This window comes from Arachis hypogaea, chromosome 12 (assembly GCF_003086295.3).
Source record: "Arachis hypogaea cultivar Tifrunner chromosome 12, arahy.Tifrunner.gnm2.J5K5, whole genome shotgun sequence".
In the NCBI taxonomy this organism is placed as follows: Eukaryota; Viridiplantae; Streptophyta; class Magnoliopsida; order Fabales; family Fabaceae; genus Arachis; species Arachis hypogaea.
This window is the reverse complement of record NC_092047.1, coordinates 17886747-17910648: the sequence shown is the minus strand read 5'-3', so window position 1 is coordinate 17910648 and position 23902 is coordinate 17886747. Positions and strand designations below refer to the sequence as shown.

Sequence of the window (23902 nt, the reverse complement as noted above, 5' to 3'; positions counted from 1 at the left end):
CTGCTGTGTCCAACCGTATCTTAATAAAAAATAAAAAATTCTTCTCCGGATACGCCTGGACACACCTAAATACTATCACGTGTCCGCGTGTCCAGTCTTATTCTTAACATAATATATTCTTAAAATAAATTTAGATATAATATATATTATTATTTATTAAAACAAAAAATATTTTAAATACTTCATATAATTAAAATAAGACATTAAAAATAATTAAAAATTTTAATTTATATTTTAATATCAATAAAATATCAAAATATTATTACAATTTATCCAAAAAATACTTTATATTTTATATATATATTTGTCCCCGTGTCATGTAAGATTTTAAAATTCGCGTGTCGGCGTGTCCCGTGTCATGTCGTGTCCCGTGTCCATGTCAGTGTCCGTGCATCATAGCCAACGAGGTTTATACTATCGACACTAAATTTGACGATAAACATATTACTGGCAGATTTTTTTAGTAAATCTGCCAGTAAATCTGATAGTATCCGACAAATTTTTTGTAGTGCCTTAATAGAAAGCTTAAAAAACTAGTTTACAAGAAATAGCCATTAGGTTATTCAAGTATTATTTCAGTTCTACTCATGTTTGCAAACTGAAGAAGGCAATTAGTTTAACACTTTAAATTGTACTTTAAATCAACTTGGCTTTACTCGTACTAGATCTAATCATTCCTTATGTGTTAGACATAACTGAAAATCTGTTATTTTGTTTTTAGTTTATATGGATGATATTATACTTACTGGTATAATAACAATATTGAAAATGATCACTTTATTTCACAATTGAATACAATAATTTTTCCTCTGAAAGATCATGGCACATTCCATTATTTTTTGGGACTTAAAATTCATACACTATCTAACAATTACTTGCTTTTGAATCAACAAAAGTATGCCATTGAACTTTTAAATCGCTCAAATATGATTGATTGGAATCTTGTGCCTACACTAATTGTTGCTGGTTTAAAATTGAGCCTCTATGGGAGGGGTTCTTCAATATTTAATTATTACTAGACTTGATTTAGCATATTCTGTGAATAAGGTCTCCAATTTATGCATGATCCTAAGTTACAACATTAAAAAGTTGTCAAAGGGATTTTAAGATATCTCAAAGAAATCTTATCTCATGGAATTGCGTTTAAGAAGAGCACTAAATTTTTGAATCATGGCTTTCTCTGATGCAGATTGTGCAAGGGACATGGATAATTGAAAATCCATTACAAGCTATTGTATCTATCTTGGTAACAATCTTGTATCATGAAAAATCAGCAATAAACAAACTAAAGTCAGTAAAAGTAGCACCGAACCTGAATATCGCTCAATGATTGCTGCACAAAGTGAGATTATTTCCGTTAATACTATTTATACAAGGCCAATAATACTATATTGCATTTAGTATCCTTAGTATAATATTAAAGTTAATTTTTTGCATCATTAAATTCTTTTCATTTGAATTGAAGATAATATATTCAACTTTGGTCTTTCTTTCCATATTAATGTTAATTAAAACAATGCAACTTTTTTAGACAAAAAAAATAAATAGTACGAGACCATTGTATTTTTATTTTTAAGACACTAAAAAGTTATCATTGTATTTTTTTAAAAGAATAAATAGTTAAATGACAAAATAAACTACTAAAATTTATCGATCTAGACAATAACATTTTAAAATTTAATATAAAAGCAAATTTAAAATATTTTTAGCAAGGCAAATAATTAAAATAATAGGGACATTTATCATTTATATCCATATATTAACAAAAGAATTGCAAAATTTGGTGGGGATTGGACACTTGCCCGCAGTCTTTTATATGTGCATTTATCATTATCTAAAAAAATAGATATAATTGAATGATTGCTTAAAATATTTTATATTGGTGATACATGAAATGTAAACTCAATTATTATACATAAACTTGCACTCAATTTAGATAGAACCAATTTGAACTTAAATAACTTTACACAAGGGAGTGAAGGGACAGTAGCAAAAATATAATAAATATTTTATATGTGCAAGTAGTTACACTAAGAAAAGAAATAACTATGCAACATACAGAATCAGAAGTAGATCACCTGAAATTTTCTTAAAGAACCTATGGTAATTAGTTTAGTAATTAATATAACGGCATAACAAGTACAAAAAAAGAAGTTATAAGTTAGGTGATTTTGACAAATGTAAAATACATAAGCATGACTCAAGAGGTTAGAGAAAAATATTCGATTTGAAATTAATTAACATCATGTATAATTTATTTTCATAGTTTCAAATTAAAATATTATTAATTAACTAGAACCCTAAAAGCTACGGAAAAACCGCTCCAAAATATTATTAATTAACTATGAAACGCATTATTATTTTACAAAAATTTCCTGTACTCCGCTGTACTTGCTATTAAACAATTATATCAAGACTTTAATGATAGATACCTTAAAAATAATAAATGAGACATAAACATTATGGTGGGATCTAAGTCCAATAAATAAATTATAGGTCACAACCAAAGGGAAATGAAAGAATTAGAAACTTACAAGTTAGAGAGAAGCCCCAAAAAAAAAAAGATGAATACTCCTTTCTTTGAGATCCAAGATTGGAACATGTCCCATGATGTTTTTCCAGACAATTTTTGTTTTGAACCATTCACAAGCAATGATTTTGTTGATGACCCTTTTCATCATTCTCTTTCCTTTGATATGATTGATGAATCCTACATGGATTCATCAACAACAACAGCCATGGAGAACAACAACAACATCATCAAGAACAAGAACAAGAACAAGAAGAAAGAGAATATTGAAGTTGGTAAGGGAAGTGGAGGTTACATAGGAGTTCGGAAAAGGCCATGGGGGAAATTTGCAGCAGAAATAAGAGACAGAACAAGGAATGGAAGAAGGGTTTGGCTTGGAACATTCGAGAGTGCAGAAGATGCTGCTTTGGCTTATGATCAAGCTGCATTCTCCATGAGAGGCTACAACGCTGTTCTCAACTTTCCATTCAAAAGGGTTAAAGATTCTTTGCAAGGAATGATCATGGATTCTGATTCTTGTTCTGGTTCTTCACCTGCACTTGCACTCAAAGAGAGGAATTGGATCCAAAGGAAGTTGTCAAAGACTAACAAGAAAAGGGAATCATCAGAGAAATCTTCATCATCATCAACAACTAATGTGATGGTGTTTGAGGATTTGGGGGTTGAATATCTAGAACAACTGCTTAGCATTTCAGATCAAAATACCACCACAACTTAGTTATTTACTACTTACTCCGATCCTTAGCATTTTCTTTCTTTAATTATCCCCCTTCACAAATGTAATTTAGTTTCACTTTGTTTCCTCTTTCTTGATTTTGTTGCTCTTCCTTCGGATTTTCATAAGTCCAATGTTCTACTAATAAGCACATTTAACAATAATCTCTATAATTCTTTATAAGTCCTTCTCCATTTTCTTCTAGTCTTAATCTACTTTTTTTTAAAGATAAATTTGATAGGTAAAATTACACTTATAATGTTAATCTAAAAATAATTATCTTTTTTTTTTCAATTATCATCTAACAAAATTTCAAAAAAAAAATATTCTGACATTGACAACAGAAAATGTTCTTGCTTAAAAATTTTTATCTCCAATCTTTTATAAGATTTTTGTTAAATCTGTTAAAAATATAATTATTTATATATTTTTTATCAGTTTAAATTTAAAAAAAAGTTATTTTATGATATAATATGAGAACTGTTATAATAAAAAAATCTAAAATTCAATCTTTGTATTTTCTAAAAAAAATAATATAAGAAATAAAAAAATAAAAATTAAAAAAATATATATGAAAAAGATTTACATAAACCTAAAAAAATTATATAAAAAAATACATTGAAGATATAAATATTTATATACTTTCTCCTATTAATTTAAATTTTTAAAAAAAATAATTTCATGACAAAATCACATAAAATTAATCAAATTCTTAATTCGATAATTTTGTTGGAGTTATATATATAAATTAAAACAATTCAATTTTGATAAACCAAAGTGGCAAGGAAGATAAATCTTCTGTAGGTGACATGTTTAGGGCTGGCAACGAGGGATAGGGTTTGGACTCTATCCTAATTCTACTCGTGGATTGAAAATTTTATTAAAATTCTATCTTATTCTATTCGCGGGTTGAGAACTTCTCAATCTTAACTCTACTCGTACCTTAAAATTTTAAACTCTACCATACCTTACTCTATCCGCAAAAATTTTAATTTTTTTTTAAGTAAATATAAAATTTAATCATTCTAAACGTCAGACATATTAATAAAATAAAAATAAAAAATTGATATTCTAAATTATTAAATTAACTAACTAATTTAATAATTGCTCACTTATTACAAATCATTACATGAGAGAAGTTGTGGGTTCAACTCTCACTTCCTTTATAAGGTACGGATAGGATACATCCTAAACCCGTACCCTACCCTATCTACAGGCATACCCGAATCGAGCTCTATCCTATTCGCAGTAAATTGAGTAACCTACCCTATTTAAATAGATTAGGTACCTACGAGTAGGGTATTTATTGTCAGTCCTAGACATGTTACATACAAGTTGCTTGGTATAAACACACACATGATCGTGATACATAGCTGAAGTACCAGGTCACAAGACAGCATATATATATATATATATATATATAACTTAATTAGCAACAATTTGATAGCTTCTCTCCTTAATTATCTCTTGTAATCAATCAATAATAGGATATGAGGATTCTATACAGCCGCAAGAATGATAAAAGTACTTAAAAAATGTGCAAGTCTTAAGAATAATCAAAACTCAACAAGGGATAAAAATTTAACAAGTATGTTTGGTTATTAAAGATACTGAATGCAATAATATTCATGACACATAAAAACTCTTAAATTCTCATCTCTATGAAACAATTATCATTTGCTGATCAACAATTGGTGTTAAGTGAAAAGAATAATACTATAAAACCAGAAATTTTTTTGTCAGAATCTAGCTACCAATAAAGCAGAATACTTTAATGAAGATTAACATATATATATATATTATCTTTTAATTTATTCAACTGCTTCTTATAATTATTTATGAAAAGACTAAAATAACAATATTTTCAAGTCAAAATAATTTTATTAATATTTTATGATTAAATAGTAGATAGTACTCTCACAATTTTAAATTATAATTGCTGTTGTAATATAGAAAATTAAAAAAACATAATTGTCAGTTCGACGCTAATATATTATCAATATAGTATAATTTTCTATATAGACGAGAACATCACAATTGTAATATTGCAACTGTAATTATAGATGTACACTAAAATTTAGAATTACATTTATATAAATATTATTATCAGATGCTTACAATTTAGAAGAAGAAAAAAAAAAAAGAAAAGCAAAAATTTTCACAAGACACATATCTCAATTTGTACCTGATGCATAAAGTGCAATTACCACATTCAACTATGTTATTATAATGTATCCAAATACGAAAATGTTTGATAAGAACAAAATATTAATAAAAAATTATTAAAATTTATTATTTTTAATTCTATTTAATGTATTTTATAATAAATAAATATCAAATAAAATAAATTTAGACGGTTTGAATTTATTAATTTTTATACTTTTAGCATTATCAATGTAAATAAGGTAAATCAAATCTTCGTTAAGGCATCAATACATCAAATATTAAAGGGATCGGAAGAGTTACTTGCTTAGCCATCAATAATTAAGGATTAATTTTATCAATGCATTATTAAGAAAATGTCGAATCATAAATAAATAAATATCCACTATGATGATTATTCGCATTATTTTTTTTTTTTATCTTTCTAAATTTCTATTATATAACACAGTATATTATCATCTGTACATGAAAACTATTATCGTTAAATGAGTTGAGTCAAATTTATTATAATAACGAAAAAATTCCCTCACACACAATGAAAACTCTTCCAGCTAGGGCGGGATGGACAAATAGATTAAAATAATTTTGGTTCTAGAATGTCTATATAATAATATTAATTAATAATATAATTTTCCAGGAAAATAAGAAAAGAAAATCCAACCTACCTCTTATATATTCTTCTCTTCATGAAAGTAATGTTTCCCCCATCATCTGCCAGAAATAGAAGTAGACAATAGAAATTGAAGCTCCACAACCTTAAAACAACACACATTTGTAAGAAATGCAAGAGATAGAAGAGAGAAGAGGATGCTTTGGTGGATGAAAAATAGGGTTTAACGGAGAGAATTGAAGAGAAGAAGCTAAGTATCGGAGAAGAGGCGAAGTGTGCTTTGGGTTTTGGTTTCGGAATTTTAGGGTTCTGTCTTTAGAATGTAAAATGACTAAAATATCCCCCTTCTTTAACACACACACTTTCATTATTTTACCGAATACCGAATAGGAAAAAAAACTGAATATCTATGCAAAGGGTAGAAAGCAGATATTTATAGCAAGCTAATAGAACTAGCTAAAAAAAAAAACTAAACTATTTTTTTTGTCCATGATATTTTTTTATCTGAAAAGCTAAAGATTAATCCATGAACTTTATTTAAGGGTAAGTTGATGTATGCACAAGGTGAAATTTAAACTCCCAACACTTATTTAAATGGACAAATGAACTAACTACTCGACCAATCCAAATTGATTAAACTAAACTACTTCTAACCAATTCTGTTATGCATATATATTTATACTAGCAGACTAACAGAATTTCAATATTCTAACTAACCTCCTTTACACTACTTCTTATATTTTTATCACTATTAACATATAACTAACTGCTTATATTTTTTGTTTGGACTACTTTTGATATTGTTAAAAAGGGAATGTTAGTTGAAAACTAGTTCCTATTAAAGGTAAACAGTGAAAGGGGCTCTAAAAAATAAATTATTAAGAAAATTATTATATTTCTGTAATTGAATCAAGAGATTGATTTAAGTTAACGGGTAGATTAAATTGGTGTTTTCTTAAAATTAAATTACACCCGTTCTATTAATTTCTAATTTCTATATTTAATCTTTCTGAAGATATGTTTAGTGTTATATTTATATCAATGTTATATTTTATAAAATATAGGAATATTTACTGTCATTCAACTTAAATATCAATAGAAGTTAATATATATCTAATATATTAACTTTTAGTATAAATTGTGATGAGAAATATAGGAGGCAACACTTTTAGTATAAAAAAAGGTTAGCTATTGCTAGTTGAAATATAAGATAAAAATAAAGAAACGCAGTTATTAGTTAGATAGAACTTCTCATTGAGAATATATATCTAATATATTTAAATTTAAAAAGAAATTATTACAATTTATCCAAATCAAGTGAACATTTCAATATTTCAAAAAGTATATAAATTTATTATTTAGTTAATATAATGAAAAGATGTTCTCTTCTCAAATTTCGTTCTGTAATATTTAATTATACTTTAATTTAGTTTTATTTCTTTATTTTATTCTAAAAATTTTTTTTATATTTTATCCCTATCCTTCAGTTTGAAAGTATTTATTCTACATTTTTTCCTCTTAATATTTATCTTATTTTTCTTTTGAAAAATATCACTTTTAGTCATCAACCTAATTTTTTTAGTCTAGTATTTAATAACATATTTTTAGTTCACAATTTTAAATATATATTAATAGCTAACTAAAGGTAAAAAACAATAAATTTTGTTGTCTTCTAACATTTCTTTTTTTTTTTTCCATCAAACCCACTCAAAAAAAGATTCAGCCTAACTTGACTGCGTATAACTAACTATATATTCATGTAAAGAAATTCAAAAATATTATTTCATCAAAGTGACATGAGATAGCCTCACCCAGTTGTGTATGATTTCTAATATATGTCAAATCCAAACAGATAAAAGCGTAATTGAATTGGTTCTTCATCAGTGAGATAATCAAATAGAATATGTAAAACTAATAATAAACCAATTATTCCAGAAATTTTCATTTTAATTTACATCATAAATAAGGCGTTAAACACTTAATTATGCATGGGAATTGAATTATTTAAAAAAAAATACAAAAGGCGTTACCTTATTATGAGTGTACCTAAAGTATGATCAGAAAATGTCCCTCAACAAGTATGAATCTCATAATGACCATCCTTCTGCATTTAATTAGTTAAAGATAAGATAAAAAAATTTCTAGCAGCATATAAAAATTTCAATAACTTCTAAAGAGTCAATTATATATGAGGTATAATTTAACTAAAGCTAGAAAGTTTCGTGGATTGAAATTCAAGAAGAAAAAATGTAAATAAAATTAATTCATAAATATTTGTTATTGTTAGAATATAATTAGGATCAATTAGTATTATTTAACATATCTGAATATTTATTATAGAATATTACGTCTTTATTATTTCGATTCTCTTAATACTTATAAATACCGTTCTATATTGTATCATTTCAGACAACTTAAATAAACAACTTAAATAGACAACTTGAATATACTTAATAATACACAAATCATTTTTCCAGTTTAGTCTCTTGTTTCTAACCGTCATAATAAATTAAAAAACAACGAATCCTGAAATTTTCATCACTTTTTTTTGCATCAATATCAAAATTGACTTTGTGTGACAAAGTAATGCCCATTGAATCAATTTTGATAAAACTCTTCATTTGTAATAGAAATTTGTATTTAACGGCAATCCCCCTCATTAAGAAATACTTGACTCAAATAGAAACAAAGTAAATAACACTTTAAAATCAACTTCTAAACTTAAAATTAAAAGAACTCATCAACACTTCAAATCTGAAACTTAAATATATATCACATACATACATACACGAATTTGTTTAGTTAAAAAAACTCTTAACACTATACTCATCAATATAATTTGTACCAGCAAACCAAGATTTTTAGAATACATACAACAATTATTCATTATTCTAACAGATAGATAGAGATATAACAACTATTTATTACTTTAAGAATTTGAGAAATGTAATTTTATAATATGATATTAAAATTTTTATGACTTAAAAATCTAAAATTTAATTTTTGTTGGCCAAAAATAAAAATTTAGTATAAAATAAATAAAAAAAGATATATGCAAAAAATTCACACAAATTTAAAAAAAAAAATCTTACATAAAGGATCATATCGGTTTAATTTAAAAAAAAAAGAATAGTTCATGACACTAACATTAATGTAAGTTCCAAATTCTCATAAATAACCAAAACATCACCTCTGCTACATACTGAAATTATATATATATAAAAGAAAAACTAATAACATTTAATACTATATATAAAGGTACTACATTCATATTTACTAATTTATAATTCTAAAATATTAATCATCAAATTAATCTCTACAACCTATTAAACTCTACTTAATTAATGTGGTTTAAATTTCATTACCTATTTTTGGGGTAAAAACAGTCTCCTATATATTGAAAATATTATCCACTAACATACCCAAACCACCACAACCACAATCCATGGAAAGAAAAACAAAAACTATGAGAATTATGATGGGAATAATTATGAGATCATTTTACTTTACAAACACTTCCTTAACAAAAACAAATAATTATTTCAACTCCTATTTTTCGTTTCAAATACAACCCTCAGATCACCTAATAAGGTTTCAAGAGTAATATTTTGGTTTAGCGCAAAACAGGACAAACTCACAAACATAACACATACAACATACAACTAACATAATTACTCAAAATATTTGTTCTCAAATTATATATTTACAACATATATATTGTAAAACAAAATATGAAAAACACAAGGTTACTATCTTTTATGGGTTGAAGATTACAATTTGCTTCGAAGCTGATGAGATTAAAATTATCTTCTTAGAACATAAATTTATACCTTTTAGTCTATTTCAATAATAATCTAAGAGGTATAAACATCAAGAGTAGATATAATATGTGTTAGATATGTATTAAGCCAATTATTTATAGTGATTGAAAAAAAAAATTAGAAAATATCTGAATATGTCCGTGTAAAACATTGCAAGATACTATTTGAATATAATCCAGACTTCTCCAAATTTCTTAAACCGACTTAGGGTGTACGCGGATCGAATCGGATCGGATATGGCCAAAATTTCGATCTGATCCGCACTAAAATCATCGGATCGGATTGGATCCAATATCCGCAGTTTTTAAGGTTGGATCCGATCCGATCCGATCCGCACGTTTGCGGATCGGATCGGATCGGATATCGGATATATCTGCAAAACACAAAAATATTTTTAAAAGCTTATTTTTATTAAAAAAATATCAATAAAATTTATTTTTTCTATTCTTTTAAATATGTTTACTCTTAAAATAATATTAAACATACTTTTCTTGAATAATAAATTAAAATAATTTAACATATATGATAATTATTAGTTAAAATAAAACATAAAAAAAATATTTTACTTAATTATTTCTTTATTTTTGCGGATACGCGGATATGCGGATACCAACACAAAATCCACAATCCGATCCGATTAGTGTGTGGATCCGATCCGATCCGATCCGAAAGCCTTGCGGATCGGATCCATATCTGAATTTTCGGATCGGATTCGGATAAACACCGCGGATATGCGGATCGGATCCGATCTATGGACACCCCTAAACCGACTACAGGTTTAGGTCTAATATAAGAGATGGATCATAACACAATTTTAATCCTAAAATAACCTCTTTCTTATTAATTAAATCCAAAAGATGAGATAATTTTATGCAACAATAAGATTGCAGCAACAATTACACTTTAAATTGCAATATAGAATCAGGATTGTTTTTATATTCTAGTTTAGAATAAATAATACATTAATATTCTCCTAGAAAATAATATGTAATAACCATTCATCAGGGGATACACATAATGTTAGTTAGAGTTTAGTAACTAAAATACGACACAATTACATAAATTAAGAAATACAAAAATATGTTTAAACTTTAATATAAGAATATAAAACAGTTTGTCCCAAAATATAAATTTTATGTATATAAAATTATTATATTGATGTTTTTTCATCCTTGTGTGCGAGTCATTCTCTATCATATACTAAATTATTTTTTTCCAATATCAGTTGAAAAAGCCCTCAACTTCAAAGAAAAGAAAGTTCAAAACACACTTTATTCTACAAAAATTTTAGACAAATAACAATAAAAATCACCATAATTATATATACCTAATCTAGAAATAATGTTTTTCGCACAGGATTATCTAAGATTAGATGGAATATGTAACTAGAATAATAATTTCCAATTTCAGCACTATATTGCAATGTGACAAAAATGATGAGAAGGGGAGAAGAGGGGATGAGAGGAAGAGGAACTACATCTAGAAACTGATTTAACAATAAGTACTAATTTTTATACAGGCAAATAAATATATAAAATCTCAACAAATTCGGCTTAATTATATAAGTCTGTAACTCAATAAAAGAACCTTTCTTAAAAATATCTTTAGGACAAGAATCAAGAAAAAAAAAAAAGAAAACAAAAAAGAAAAAATATACTTATATACAACAGATCAGAAAATAGGAGAGTAGTACTTACTTGTAGATGAAGAAAACTGCTTTTATTCTGAATTTTTGATTGTTATTATTATTTTTCCTGCAAACAATAATTAAATTAGCATATCATGATGCTAGCTAAGAAAATTAAAGAATAGATGAAAAAGAGATAGACTTGGATATAAGCTAGCTAGTTTGTACCTTTTGGAAATCTAATCTCATATATTCTCTGAGTTTCTTAGAAGAAACTAAAGATTGAAATTCATAGTGGAAGCATAATAATAAGTAGAAGAAATTAGAATGATTCAGAGAATTGTCACATCATTCAATTGCTTAACTTATATAGCAGCCTAATTGAGACAAACGCTGTAATTATAATTTAATTGGTAGTCACATATTCAAATGTACTATATGGTATGAATTTCAAATCAAATGATCAAATTGGAACACAATAATCGATAATTATAAGAGGCTGCGCCTCCATGTGTCCAGGTACATTTGCACTTTTGGTTGAAACATTGAACATTATTGGTAAATTAATTAAGTCCATGTACCATGCATGTATTTAGAATCTATCAAAACCCAAATCAATTCAAATATTCTTATTATTGAATTTAGTGATATCATCTTCTAGCTAGCTAGCTAGCTTGCATTCGTTGATTATATATATAATTGAATTGCATATTGATATATATATATTATGTCATGAAATTTTTATTGTGTTAAAAATTTAAATTAATAGATAAAGATATATGAATAGTTATATTTTTAATATATTTTTTTATTCAACATTTTCTTTTTCTAAGTTTGTGTAAATTATGCATAGATTTTTTTTCTTTTTGTTTCGCATTATGTAATTTTTTTTGTTAACAAAGATATCATACTCTAGATTATGATTATAGAAATTTTAATATTATATAAAAAATTATTTATCCAAAAATTTTAAATAACAAAAATACATAAGTAATTTTTTCTCATCATTTCAACTTTCAAGTGGCAACACTATATATTAAATGATAATTCAGGCTTTAATCCAAGCAAATAAGACACAAAGGACTTTATTTAAATATGTAAAAGCAGATATCATGCGGCGTAAAATCCAAGAAGCAAATATTGTGAACATCTGAAAATTTTATATATTGCAACTTGGTCCATCATTTTATATTATTTCTAAATCTTCCGATTATATATATATGTGTGTGTACCAGGTGCATGCATCAAATTAATTTACATTATAATGTGGGGGAAGAGAATATAACGCCTATAACTCCCCTAGATTTATTTTAGGTAGCTACTCCAACGAAGATTTAATGATTATCATCATGTGAAGATATATCATTTTGACCATTAGATAATAAATTTTATAGGACTTGATTTTATTTGAAGTAAAAGTGTTATTTTTATTTAAAGTGTTGCTAAATAAATAAGTTATACTTTTCAAATAAGGATCATCATGAGAAGATGTTTTTGGCATTTTCATGAGAGTAGTAGCCTTTATTTTATGTATGCTTCTGAATCTCATCTTGGATCCAGCTTGACCTATAACAAATTTGATTTAGCCTTTGAATAATTGAATGTATCAATTGAATAAAGAAAACGAATTGAAGGAAAATGGGGAATTTCATTTAAACACGTGACTCATCAATTGTTATCCTAGATTTTCAGATAAGTACTCCTGGGTTTCATATAAGTGAGCCTCACGGATAATATTGATTGGTTTGTTTATTTTTTATTTATGAAAATCCAATTTTAAACTAAAAAATTGGGGGAAAAGAAAAGGCCAATTTCAGCAAAAACCTTTAAACAAACATTGTTTTAGGAGTGGGTCGGGTTTTTGAGTCCGATAAAAAATAGTAAAAAAGTGTTTATTTTTCAAAAAATATAAAAGAATCGTAACGCGGAGGCTCATTTTTTTGGATATGTAAATTCTGTGTATGTTGTGCATGACTGCATGGGTATGGAGGTGGGTGGTGCTAGACATGAATGTGGAAAAATTTTTTCTGAATCATAAAGTGAAAAAATCAGACTGTCTGATTTCTTTGTTAAAAAAATTATGAACACAAATCGGATAGTCCAATTTGTGTGGGAGGGAAAATCGGAGGGTCCGATTTGTACTTTTAAAACTTTTTTATTTTGAAAACAAAAATTGGATGGTCCGATTTTATTATTAAATTTTTTTTAATTGTTTAAAATACAAATCGGACGGTCCGATTTGTGTAATGCAATTTTTTTTAATTTTTTAAATACAAATTGGAGGATCCGATTTACTCTTAACACCACAACTGCGTAAAGCATTCATACACTTCATAACTGTGTCCTACACTATTCCTCCTCCCATATCTAAATTAAAAAATACGTAATGGATCATTCATTTAGTCTACAGATTAACCTGTTTAATTTATTATTTTTTTAGATAAATCAAATTCTTTTTGTTTAGTCTAAAATTTTAAATAGGTCTGATTTTATAGATAAAAATTCTATCCATTAAGTAGATAAACGAAGAATTATTCGAATAAATTTAACTCATTTTAACAATCATTGTAGTCAATAATACTATTCATCTTCTCTTTTCTTCTATTTTACTTTTTTTTTTACCTAATGTTTTCTTTCCTTTTTCCTTTTCCCTTCTTTTCCTTTCCTAATTTTTGTTTGTGTTCAAATTTTTTTTGAGATCTAGATCTTAATAATCCTCTAGTTAGTTTTTTTCCTTTTGTGGTTTAATGATTTTTTTCTATAGATTTTTTTTAATATGATAATACATATTTTCAATATTTGAAAGAAAAAATTTTATTAAAAAAAAGTTTTTTGTCCATATAGAAATATTTATAAATTAAAAAAATGTTTAAATTTACTTGTAGGAGACGAAAAAGTATTTCATTATATTGCATCATGAAAAACAAAAAATACTCAATTTTTTTCTGTTGTTACTGTTTAAATTTTTTTATAATAAAATATTTTGTCTCTTTTAATTTATAGTTTTACATAGAAGGTATTTATTTATTTTTAGATGCCAAACTAATATTTTTTATTTTTATAAGTATCATTTGGCTAATTTTATAAATAAATATTATTTCTTATGTAAAAAAATTACTAATAACTCTTATATCACTAAACATTTAAAATCATCGAAAAAATAAAAAAAAATCATAATAATAAATAACAAATTTAACAATAAAAAATTAATTTAAATAGTTTAAATTTATCTTATTTAATATTTATTAATTATCTTTAAAATTAATAAATATTAAATAAAATAAATTTAAACTGTTTGAACTAATTTTTTATTGTCTTTCTAGTATTATTATGAATGTATTTGCTTTCCCACTCGGTGGCATTCATGCATCTATAATAAAATTAGTAATTAAATATGCAAATGGCACGTAGTGGTAGTTAAGCAAGTGGTGTATTAATTAATTATTACAAAATTACAAGTTCGTACAGTATATTCTTTTTTAAAAATTATTAAATGTACAGGTATGTTGGCTAGATTCATGGATCCTTTTATATCTTCAATGGATAACAAAATTTGAGCGTTTAAAGGGAAGCACGAAACAGAAGAATGAAAGAGGGTACAACTAATTTAACAATTACAAAGACAAATTTTGACCAAATTGACTAGATCCTCTGTCCGAATTATAACAATAATTAATTAAAAACCTTAGATTCGTGACAGTGACATTACAATGCACTTTGTACGAGTGATCTTTGCCTATTTTTGACATGTTCATCGTACCTAATTTGCAGTCAACTAACAACTTGCAATCTGCTTCCTAAATTTCTAACATATAATTACTGTGCGTGCCTAAATATAATAGTGGTATAATTAAGTAGGGCAAACCTAAAATAACACTTGTCTTTGTAATTTTTTTATCTTTGTCCAACTTTATAATAAGGTTATGAAAATTACACTGATTATGAAAATTAGTCAATTTAAAAATTTAAAGATTTTACCAAAATTTAATTGTAGTTAAATTAGATATGATAAAATAGTTTTTTGTTGCATAAAATATCATTTTATTTTTTTTCTATTGTTGAAATAGATTTTGAACAAAAAATACTCACTCGCAAGTTCGCTAGTTTTTTACCGGTTTTTTTTAGCTTTTTGAATTGTCACCAATTTTTATATTGAACCAAATTAATTAGGTGATTGATTTTCAATCAATTGGATTGAACAGACTAGTATAGTCAGAACTAATGGTGAATGATGGTTATGTTTTGAACTTTTGATCACGAATATGGTGTGTGTTTTGAGTTTTGATTTGTATTTTTTCATTAATTAATTCCTAAACGGTAAGTTAGATGGATGTAATTAAAAAAAAATGCTAGAGAATTATTATAATTTATTATTTTTTAAAAGCTAAATAATGGTTAAAAACAATAAATTTTGATGGCCTCTAATGCGCCTAATTAGTTTTGCTAAGAGTGACGGATCTAAAAATTTTAATATAAAGAGGTTGAATTTTAGACAAATTTTTTAATTATTTTTTATATTTTTCATTACATAAAAACAATTTAGGCATAATAATATATATAGTTATTGAATTGGTTTTATCTATATATAAAGAAAAAAATCTTATAAATTCTTTTTTATAATTTTATTTTTGATATATATGATAATTATATAAAAGAAACAATAAATCAATAATATATTATAAAATACCAATAATTTATAGTGTGCTTAGTTAAAGATATATCACATATTTTATTAATTAAAATTGGTTCTTTTAAAAATTTTAAAAAATTTAAAAACAAATCATAAACTATTAATTACTTAAAAAACACAGTATCCTTATAGAATATAAGATACTAATATAAAAAAACGATAGCTAAAATTAAATAAGTTAAAATGAAAAGTAAGGTAAAAAATTTTTAAGATTTAGAAAAAAATGAATATTTTTTTTATAAGAAAAGAACATCTAAGATACACAATGTGATTACCAAAACATAATTATTTAAATCATTATTAATATTTTATATAATAATATAAATATTAAATATGTTAATATTAAAAGAACAAATGTTTTTTTTTAAAAAATAGATATAGATGAATATATAAAAACTAATTTAAAAAATATAAAAAGATTTGAGTGTATGATATTAAATTAGTTAAATAACAAATATTATTGAGCTAAATAATTCAGACATAAACCCATCAAATAATAAAAGAAATACATATAAAACTATTAAATTGCATAATAATATTTTTTATTTCTTTATATATATAAGTATAGTTCTTAGAAATACCGAAATCACTATTTGCCTCCTTCTTTATCCGTTCTTGTCTATTGCAGTAAAAACTTTTTACGAAACTACTTTTTGTAGACTATGAGAAATTTATGATTCGCCACCTAGTAATTTGATAGCTAGGGAGAGATGATAAAAATATTGAGTTGATGGAGAAGAGAAGTCAAGAGACGCTGGAGAAGAGAAAAAAATATATATATATATATATAATAATGTAAAAATTAGTAGAAGTAAAGGAGAGAGAGCAAAAAAATAGTAGCCACTTTTTGTTTTATACTTTATTAAAAATGGTTCATAATGCGACATTATAATATACTAATTTTGAAAGATGGAAATACCAATATAGAGGCAAATTAAAAAATATATATCATTTAGTGGCGATTATTCTAGTAGTTGCCAAGAATCGCTGGTAAACCGTTTCATTGTAATAGGGGTGAGACGAGAGTCATAGCACCACCTAATTGTTGGAAGTGTTGTAGTGTTAGCAGAAGAGAATATTGTTGCACGTCTCAATGATTCTAAATATGTAACTCTTCTTATTAAGCTAAATCTATTATTTCAATCTAAAAATACCTATTTTTCGCACTATTAAAAAAATGAATAAAAAGGCCTTCTCGCTAATTGCAAAAAAGCAAACAAAAACTTTCACAAACTTTGAAACAGAGTTCGAAAAAAGAAACAAAAGCTTATCCTCGCGGACCATAAGAAACTAATTGGCCAATACCAGGAAATTTCACTCGTATGTCTTATTTTGGGGCATTTTACTAATTTTACTTTCATATTAAAACTTTTGATAGTTATACTTTTGAGTATTTACCCATTTCGCTCTTTAAAAGAATTTTAGATTAGATACTTTAATCCTCAACTAAAATTAATTATTCAATTGGTCTTTAACAATTAATCACGTCAGTTACTTAGATCTTTTATTCTATCAATTCTAACAGAAGACAAAATAGTTCCTAACAATTTTAATAAGAAACAAAATGATCCCTGACAACTTATAACATAATATCATAATTTTTATGTATATCTGAAATATATAGACTTCATTTCTATAGCCCTCATTTTTCTAAATAAAAATGGACTTTGAACATAATGCAAAAAAAAAAAAAAAAAAAAAAAAAAAAAAAAAACTTTTATATATTGTTCAGACTTCAATCTCAGCATGGGTTATTGGATGCGTGTAAAATACAGAAGCAATTATATGTATTTACATAGCAATTTAAACTATTAGGAGAAATAATTTATTATCCAAAACATACTTAATGTAAGAGAGAAGAAACTCTTAATAATAGTAAAAGGTTATATAATTTGATAAATTTTTCCTTATGGAGAAAAACAAACTTTTAATACAATTAATACTCTATGCTTATTTTTTTTTCTTAAAATCACATCATTATTAGGAATAAAAATAAAAAAAATATTATGTTTTAAACATGATAAATATTTTAAAATCTTAATTTATAAATGAAACACATATATATTATAAATCGAAAATATTTGATAACAAAAAAATATTAACAAAAAACAGTCAAAATATATTTTATTTAGCATTAATTAATTTGTTGACGGTTAATTCAAGATAGCATGTAGTAATTAACTTACCATAAATTGGGTATCTTTCTTAATCTGCTTTGCATATCAGATTTTGTATCTGGCTTTTTCCCTTATTTTCATCCTGCTTGCAAGCAAATAGTAAATGAGATTTTTTACAATCACAACAACCAGAAAAGAGCTCAAAATATATACAAGTCTACTATTAAGAATAATAAAAAATTAATGTAGACAGCATCATCAGACTTTTTGAAGGGACTTAACAAATATTAGTAACAACCAAAAATTATATCACAACTTATATATTAGCTGCCATAATAATGAAACATACTTAATGTATTAAATAAGCTTTAATTTTCAATTCTTTAATTTTTAAATTAAAATTAATTTATTTTATGTTTATATCCAAGCATCCCATTCTCATACCTAAAATTACTAAAAAAGTCACATTTATCTAATTTATAAGCACATTTCACTTTCAATCGTGTATATATATATATATATATATACACACACACACACACTCCTTTATAAATTTGGAATTAAAACTCAAACAACAAACATAATATTTGAATTTGCCATCTCCAATAAAGCCTTTGTGACATACAAAAAAAACACACATCATCAAGTGCCTCATGATTTGCAAAGGCACATTTCAACTGTGTTACTACAATAATATATCCAAATAATATAAATCAAATCTTCAACTCATAAATACCAGAACAACTATATATTAAAAAAAAAACAATAATAATGTTAGGAACTAACATTTTTAATTAATATCAATTAATTTTTAAAAAATTATTTTATTTATTTTAAATTTTAAATTCTAAAGTATAAACTTTAGTTATAAATCTTAAATAATAAAGTTTAAATTCTAAATTTTTTTAAAAAAATAAAATTTTAAAATAAAAAATTTAATATTGACTAACTAAAAATTGATTTCCTAAACTTTCTCATTCAAAAATTAAAACCAATTTCAATAAGAAAATTGAAGTGGCCAATGAGTTATAACTCAAATGGCATAGTCTCCTCATACTAAATTAAGAGGTTCGAGTATCCTATCTTTAGTAAAAAAAAATAAAAAATTGAAGTGAATAGCATCAAGATTAAGCTTCGAATATCACAAATAATGCATATATATAACAAATATCACTACAACAAAAGTCACTTTTAGTAATAAATTTTTAGTGATAACAATATAATAGTTACTATATATCTTATTTAACTTATGTTTTGTGATAATTATATACTTTTTGTAGTCATCAAAAAGATCTTTATTGAAAATTGTATAACTGCTTAAACATTTTAACGAAAAAGCATAAGATGATTAAGATTTAATTGCCAATAAATATATTAACGGTTATTTTTATTGTCGTTAAAATCGAAATAAATTGTTGTTAAAAGTGATTTTTTTAGTAGTATATTAAGATGCATCATTGGTAAATTATTAGAGTAATAGCGTTCCTCATCCTGATGAATATGTATTATTTGTGGCAGTTTCATATGTACAGTGGCAATACGCAATAAAGAAACTGTAGAAATAAAATAAAAGCTCCAAATAATTATAGAGGGATTAAAAACTTATGTATAGTATAATTACAAATAAAATACCCAATATGTTAGTTATTCTCAACTTCAATTGGATAGTACTATAGCGAGTGTAAATTAGTAATACACAGAAATTCTAATTAAATAGTTGCATTGACTCAAATGAATGTGTACGAATTAAATAAAAAAAAATTAATAATAATCTACATAAAATGAAAACTGTTCCAGCCTAAAGTGATTTTCATTCTAAAAATACCAAATTAAATAAAAATAAATATGAATCTTGAGGAAAAATAAAAATAAGAAAGAAAATCAAGTTCAATCTAACATACCTCACATTTCCGTTCGGCAAATTCTTGTCTATCTCCTTGAAAGAGATCCCAGAAATTCATCACAGCAAAATTAATTTGATTAAACATTTGTAAGAAATGAACAATCAGAACAGCAAAAGAGAGAGGTGAGAATTAAAGAAGAAGAGGAATAGGGTTTAAGGGAGAAAATGAAAGAGAAGAAGCTAAGGAAGGGGAACATGGCTTTTGAATCTAGGGTTGTATCTTAGAATAACGGGAAATGACTAAAATACCCTCCACTTTAACACTTGCTCTTTCACTATTATTTTAGCCAATAAGGAAAGAAAACCGAACGTTATGACGTTATTAAAGAATACAAAGTAGAAAGTGGAAATATAACTAACTGCTTAATTGCATTTTTGTTTGGACTTGATATAATCCAAAAAAAAATAATTGATGAGTAAACTAAAAAAGATATAATCCAAAAAATACTAGTAAAAAATAATAAATTTTATTAGTTATGTAATATTCTTTTAAAAACAATTATATATATAATAATAAATTTCGCATGTAATAGTTTTTAAATAAGTGTCCAAATATTCTCACTTTCAGATCAAATGTACAAACAAATCGCCACTTATTAAAAAAATTGCACCTTTAGGTATTTTTATCGTAGTTTAATATTCTTTTGGCATTTTAATTTCTTTAAGAAGTGTGTTTGTTAGCATCTAAATTTTTTAGGACATTTTTTGTGGCCTATTCGTAATTGGTAAACTAGACCATCATTTAGTTATTTAATTTGTAGTTACTAAATAGTATTTAAAATAGAAATAGACATCATCTTATTTAGTCATTTTTTTTGTGGTTACTAAACTCTCTTAAATTAATTATAAAAAGAATATTCACAAATTTTACTCTGTAATCATTTCTGTATGCTGGAATAATGGAATTTATGTATTTTCTCTATTTATTTTTAAAAAATTAGGTTTTATTCCTGTTTTAAATCAACAGAGGGAAAAAACTATTTCACATTATTTTTTGACTTTTTTTTATTAAAAACAATTTTCTTTTCAACATTAGTCTCATGTTTATTTAATCAAAACCATTCAAAAAATGAGAATAACTGTTCTCAATTTTTTTTTAATTGATGTTATAAAATATGATCTTTTACAATATATTTTTTAATTATGACCAATTAAAATATGAGAAAAAATATTATATGATAAAAAATTACATTTTATAATATTAACTGACAGAAAAAATTGAGAAAAAAATTCAAAAATATTATTTCTTCAAAGTGACAAGAGATATATGACTACAATATAAAACACTTATGATAAATCTAATCAAATAATTATGTCAAACATTAAAAAAAAAAAATACCATGATAGATTTAATTTGGAGGTATTGCCTACCTTATGTGCTTAAGTATGAGCAGCAAAAATCCCTCAACAAATATCAGTCTCATATATATGCAACACCATGATCTGCAATTTTAGAAGTTGTTCAAAACTTTTAATAACTTGGGGTCAATTATTTCATATGAGGAAAAAATTAACAAAAGGGATAAAGATTATTCATGGATTGGAGTCATGAACAAAAAATGAAAATACTCCATAAATGTTAATTATAATATAACAAAAATATAAATTAATTAGTCCAGAAATAATCATCATTTCAACACTTACTACTATGAAAGTTATTGATTCAAGATTTATGTTTTTATAATTAATAAATGTTCGACTCTCTGAAAAAAGCAAAATACATATAAGTTGCATTTGTGTTTACAGAGACGAGACACTGAAATAGAGGCACAGAGATATAAAATCGTATTTAACATATGAGACATGGATAGAAATAGTGTCTAAAGACACAGAGATACTAATAAAGGACACAATTTATTTTTTATTTTTTATTATTTTTGTTAATTTTCATAATTATATTTTTTACTATTATATTTTTCTTCTCAAATTTTTTAAATGAAAAAAAATAATAAATTAGATTTTCATCATTTGTTCTACTTTATCAGCAAACAAAATACAAGAATACTAAATTTTTTGTCTCTATCCTTTATATCTTATTCTCAATATTTTATCTTATCCTATTCTTAGAAACAAACGCAGCTTATAAATTTAAAGCTCTCTAGCTACTAAACTTCTAAACTCAAAAGCAACCAAATGAAAACTTCAAATCTAAAACTTAGAACTAACAACTTACAACAAACTACTTCTAAAAAATTCTCCAAACTATACTCATCAATTCAAATAAGCAAACTAAAAATTTTAAAATACTATACATCTACTGATTTCATCTTTAATGGTTCATTACCAAATTCTCAAACACAATAGCATTCCAAATTTGTACTTTATCATTTTAAACATTTCTTAATTTAGAGAATTCAAACTCAAGCAAAATCACCTAGTTCTGGCATACTTACCAAAACCAAACGTATAGCATTGATCCATTAATATATGATAGGCACTGCTTTCAATATTACTGGTTTGCCACTTTAAAATATAAATTATGAAATCATCCGTTTTACATATTAATAATGGTGTTTCATGTATTTGAACCGCTAAAAATTAAGATATTTTGCGGCTAAAACACCAAATTACTGTTACAATAGTCACAAAATTGGTATAGCGGCAATTTTCAAAACCGCCTCTAAAATGACAGCCATAATCTATGTAATTTATTGTGGTGCCAAAAAAAAAAAAGTTCCCACATTTTTCTTGACCTAAGTTTAAAGCTCTCTTCTAAACTTACAACGAAATGAAAACGTCAAATTTAATCAAACTAAAAATTTTAAAATACTACCACCACTCATCATTTTACCTTTAATGATTACCAAGTTCTCATACACAATAACATTCCAAATTATTTTTTACTTTATTATTTTACATTTTTTAATTTAGAGAATTCAAACGTACCAAAAATCCTAGCTCTGATCTGGCATATTTACCAAAAAAAAAAAAAAATTGGAACATTTTACTTTACTTAATTATTTTCATACTCTTCTAACCTGCCTTGTGTGTGAGTTTTTGTGGCAAGACTAATCTAGTAGTGTGTTCTATGTGTTTTTTTTTTTTTTGAAAGCTCAACCAAATAATAATACTAAGTTAATTAGTACTAGAATGTTTATTACATTATATATCATTGTCCAATTTCAGTATCATATAACAGCTAAGAAGTAGTAATCATGATCAGCAAAGGTAGCTCCAGATTAAAACAAAACTTTCATTTTTAACAATAACAAGTTCAAAATGGCATCAACCCACATTAGCATAGATGTTCAAAATCTAACAAGTCCATAACATCATCATATATTTCATTTCAAACCAAGAAGTAATAACTACTACTATCCTATGGTTTATCGAGCTCTACATGTACATTAATATTTACTATACCAAATAAACTTTCAAAATTAAATTATAAATATTGAAAGATACATATATAGTAGTAGTACAAACTTACTTGTATATATTCATGTAAACAGCACCTTCTACCAAAGCAACCTATTATGATCAAATCAGCATCTTATACAAGCTAAGGCAAATTAAATTAAAGACATATATGTATGTAGGGTGTGATATATAGGGTTAGTTTGTACTTTGTACCTTTTATTAACTTCTGAATGAGTTTCTTATATGCACCATTCCATAGTGGAAATTCTTAACATGTATAACTTGAAAGAAACACTCTCATATCACTCAAGTGGTAATTTAATTGGGATATAATCACATACTTAATTAATATGTACTAGGAACAAC

The 23902-nt window shown here is 25.2% G+C and overlaps 1 long non-coding RNA gene across 3 annotated transcripts; it reads right to left on the bottom strand.

The window, feature by feature from the left end:
• Positions 1-762: 762 nt before the first annotated feature.
• LOC140176995 (uncharacterized) lies at positions 763-23902 on the bottom strand. Of its 3 annotated transcripts, XR_011868350.1 has the most exons (11): positions 23750-23902; positions 23607-23647; positions 21548-21619; positions 20175-20209; positions 18343-18415; positions 11537-11593; positions 8049-8122; positions 6074-6163; positions 2826-3063; positions 2535-2710; positions 763-1333 (listed from the first exon to the last, which is right to left on the bottom strand). It is a non-coding gene; the product is annotated as an uncharacterized lncRNA (long non-coding RNA). The 3 variants fall into 3 exon arrangements; XR_011868348.1 differs by lacking the exons at positions 763-1333; positions 2535-2710; positions 18343-18415; ... (2 more) ...; positions 23607-23647; positions 23750-23902 and adding an exon at positions 11695-11807 and having other exon boundaries at positions 2926-3063; positions 6074-6119; XR_011868349.1 differs by lacking the exons at positions 763-1333; positions 2535-2710; positions 18343-18415; ... (2 more) ...; positions 23607-23647; positions 23750-23902 and adding an exon at positions 11695-11806 and having other exon boundaries at positions 2926-3063.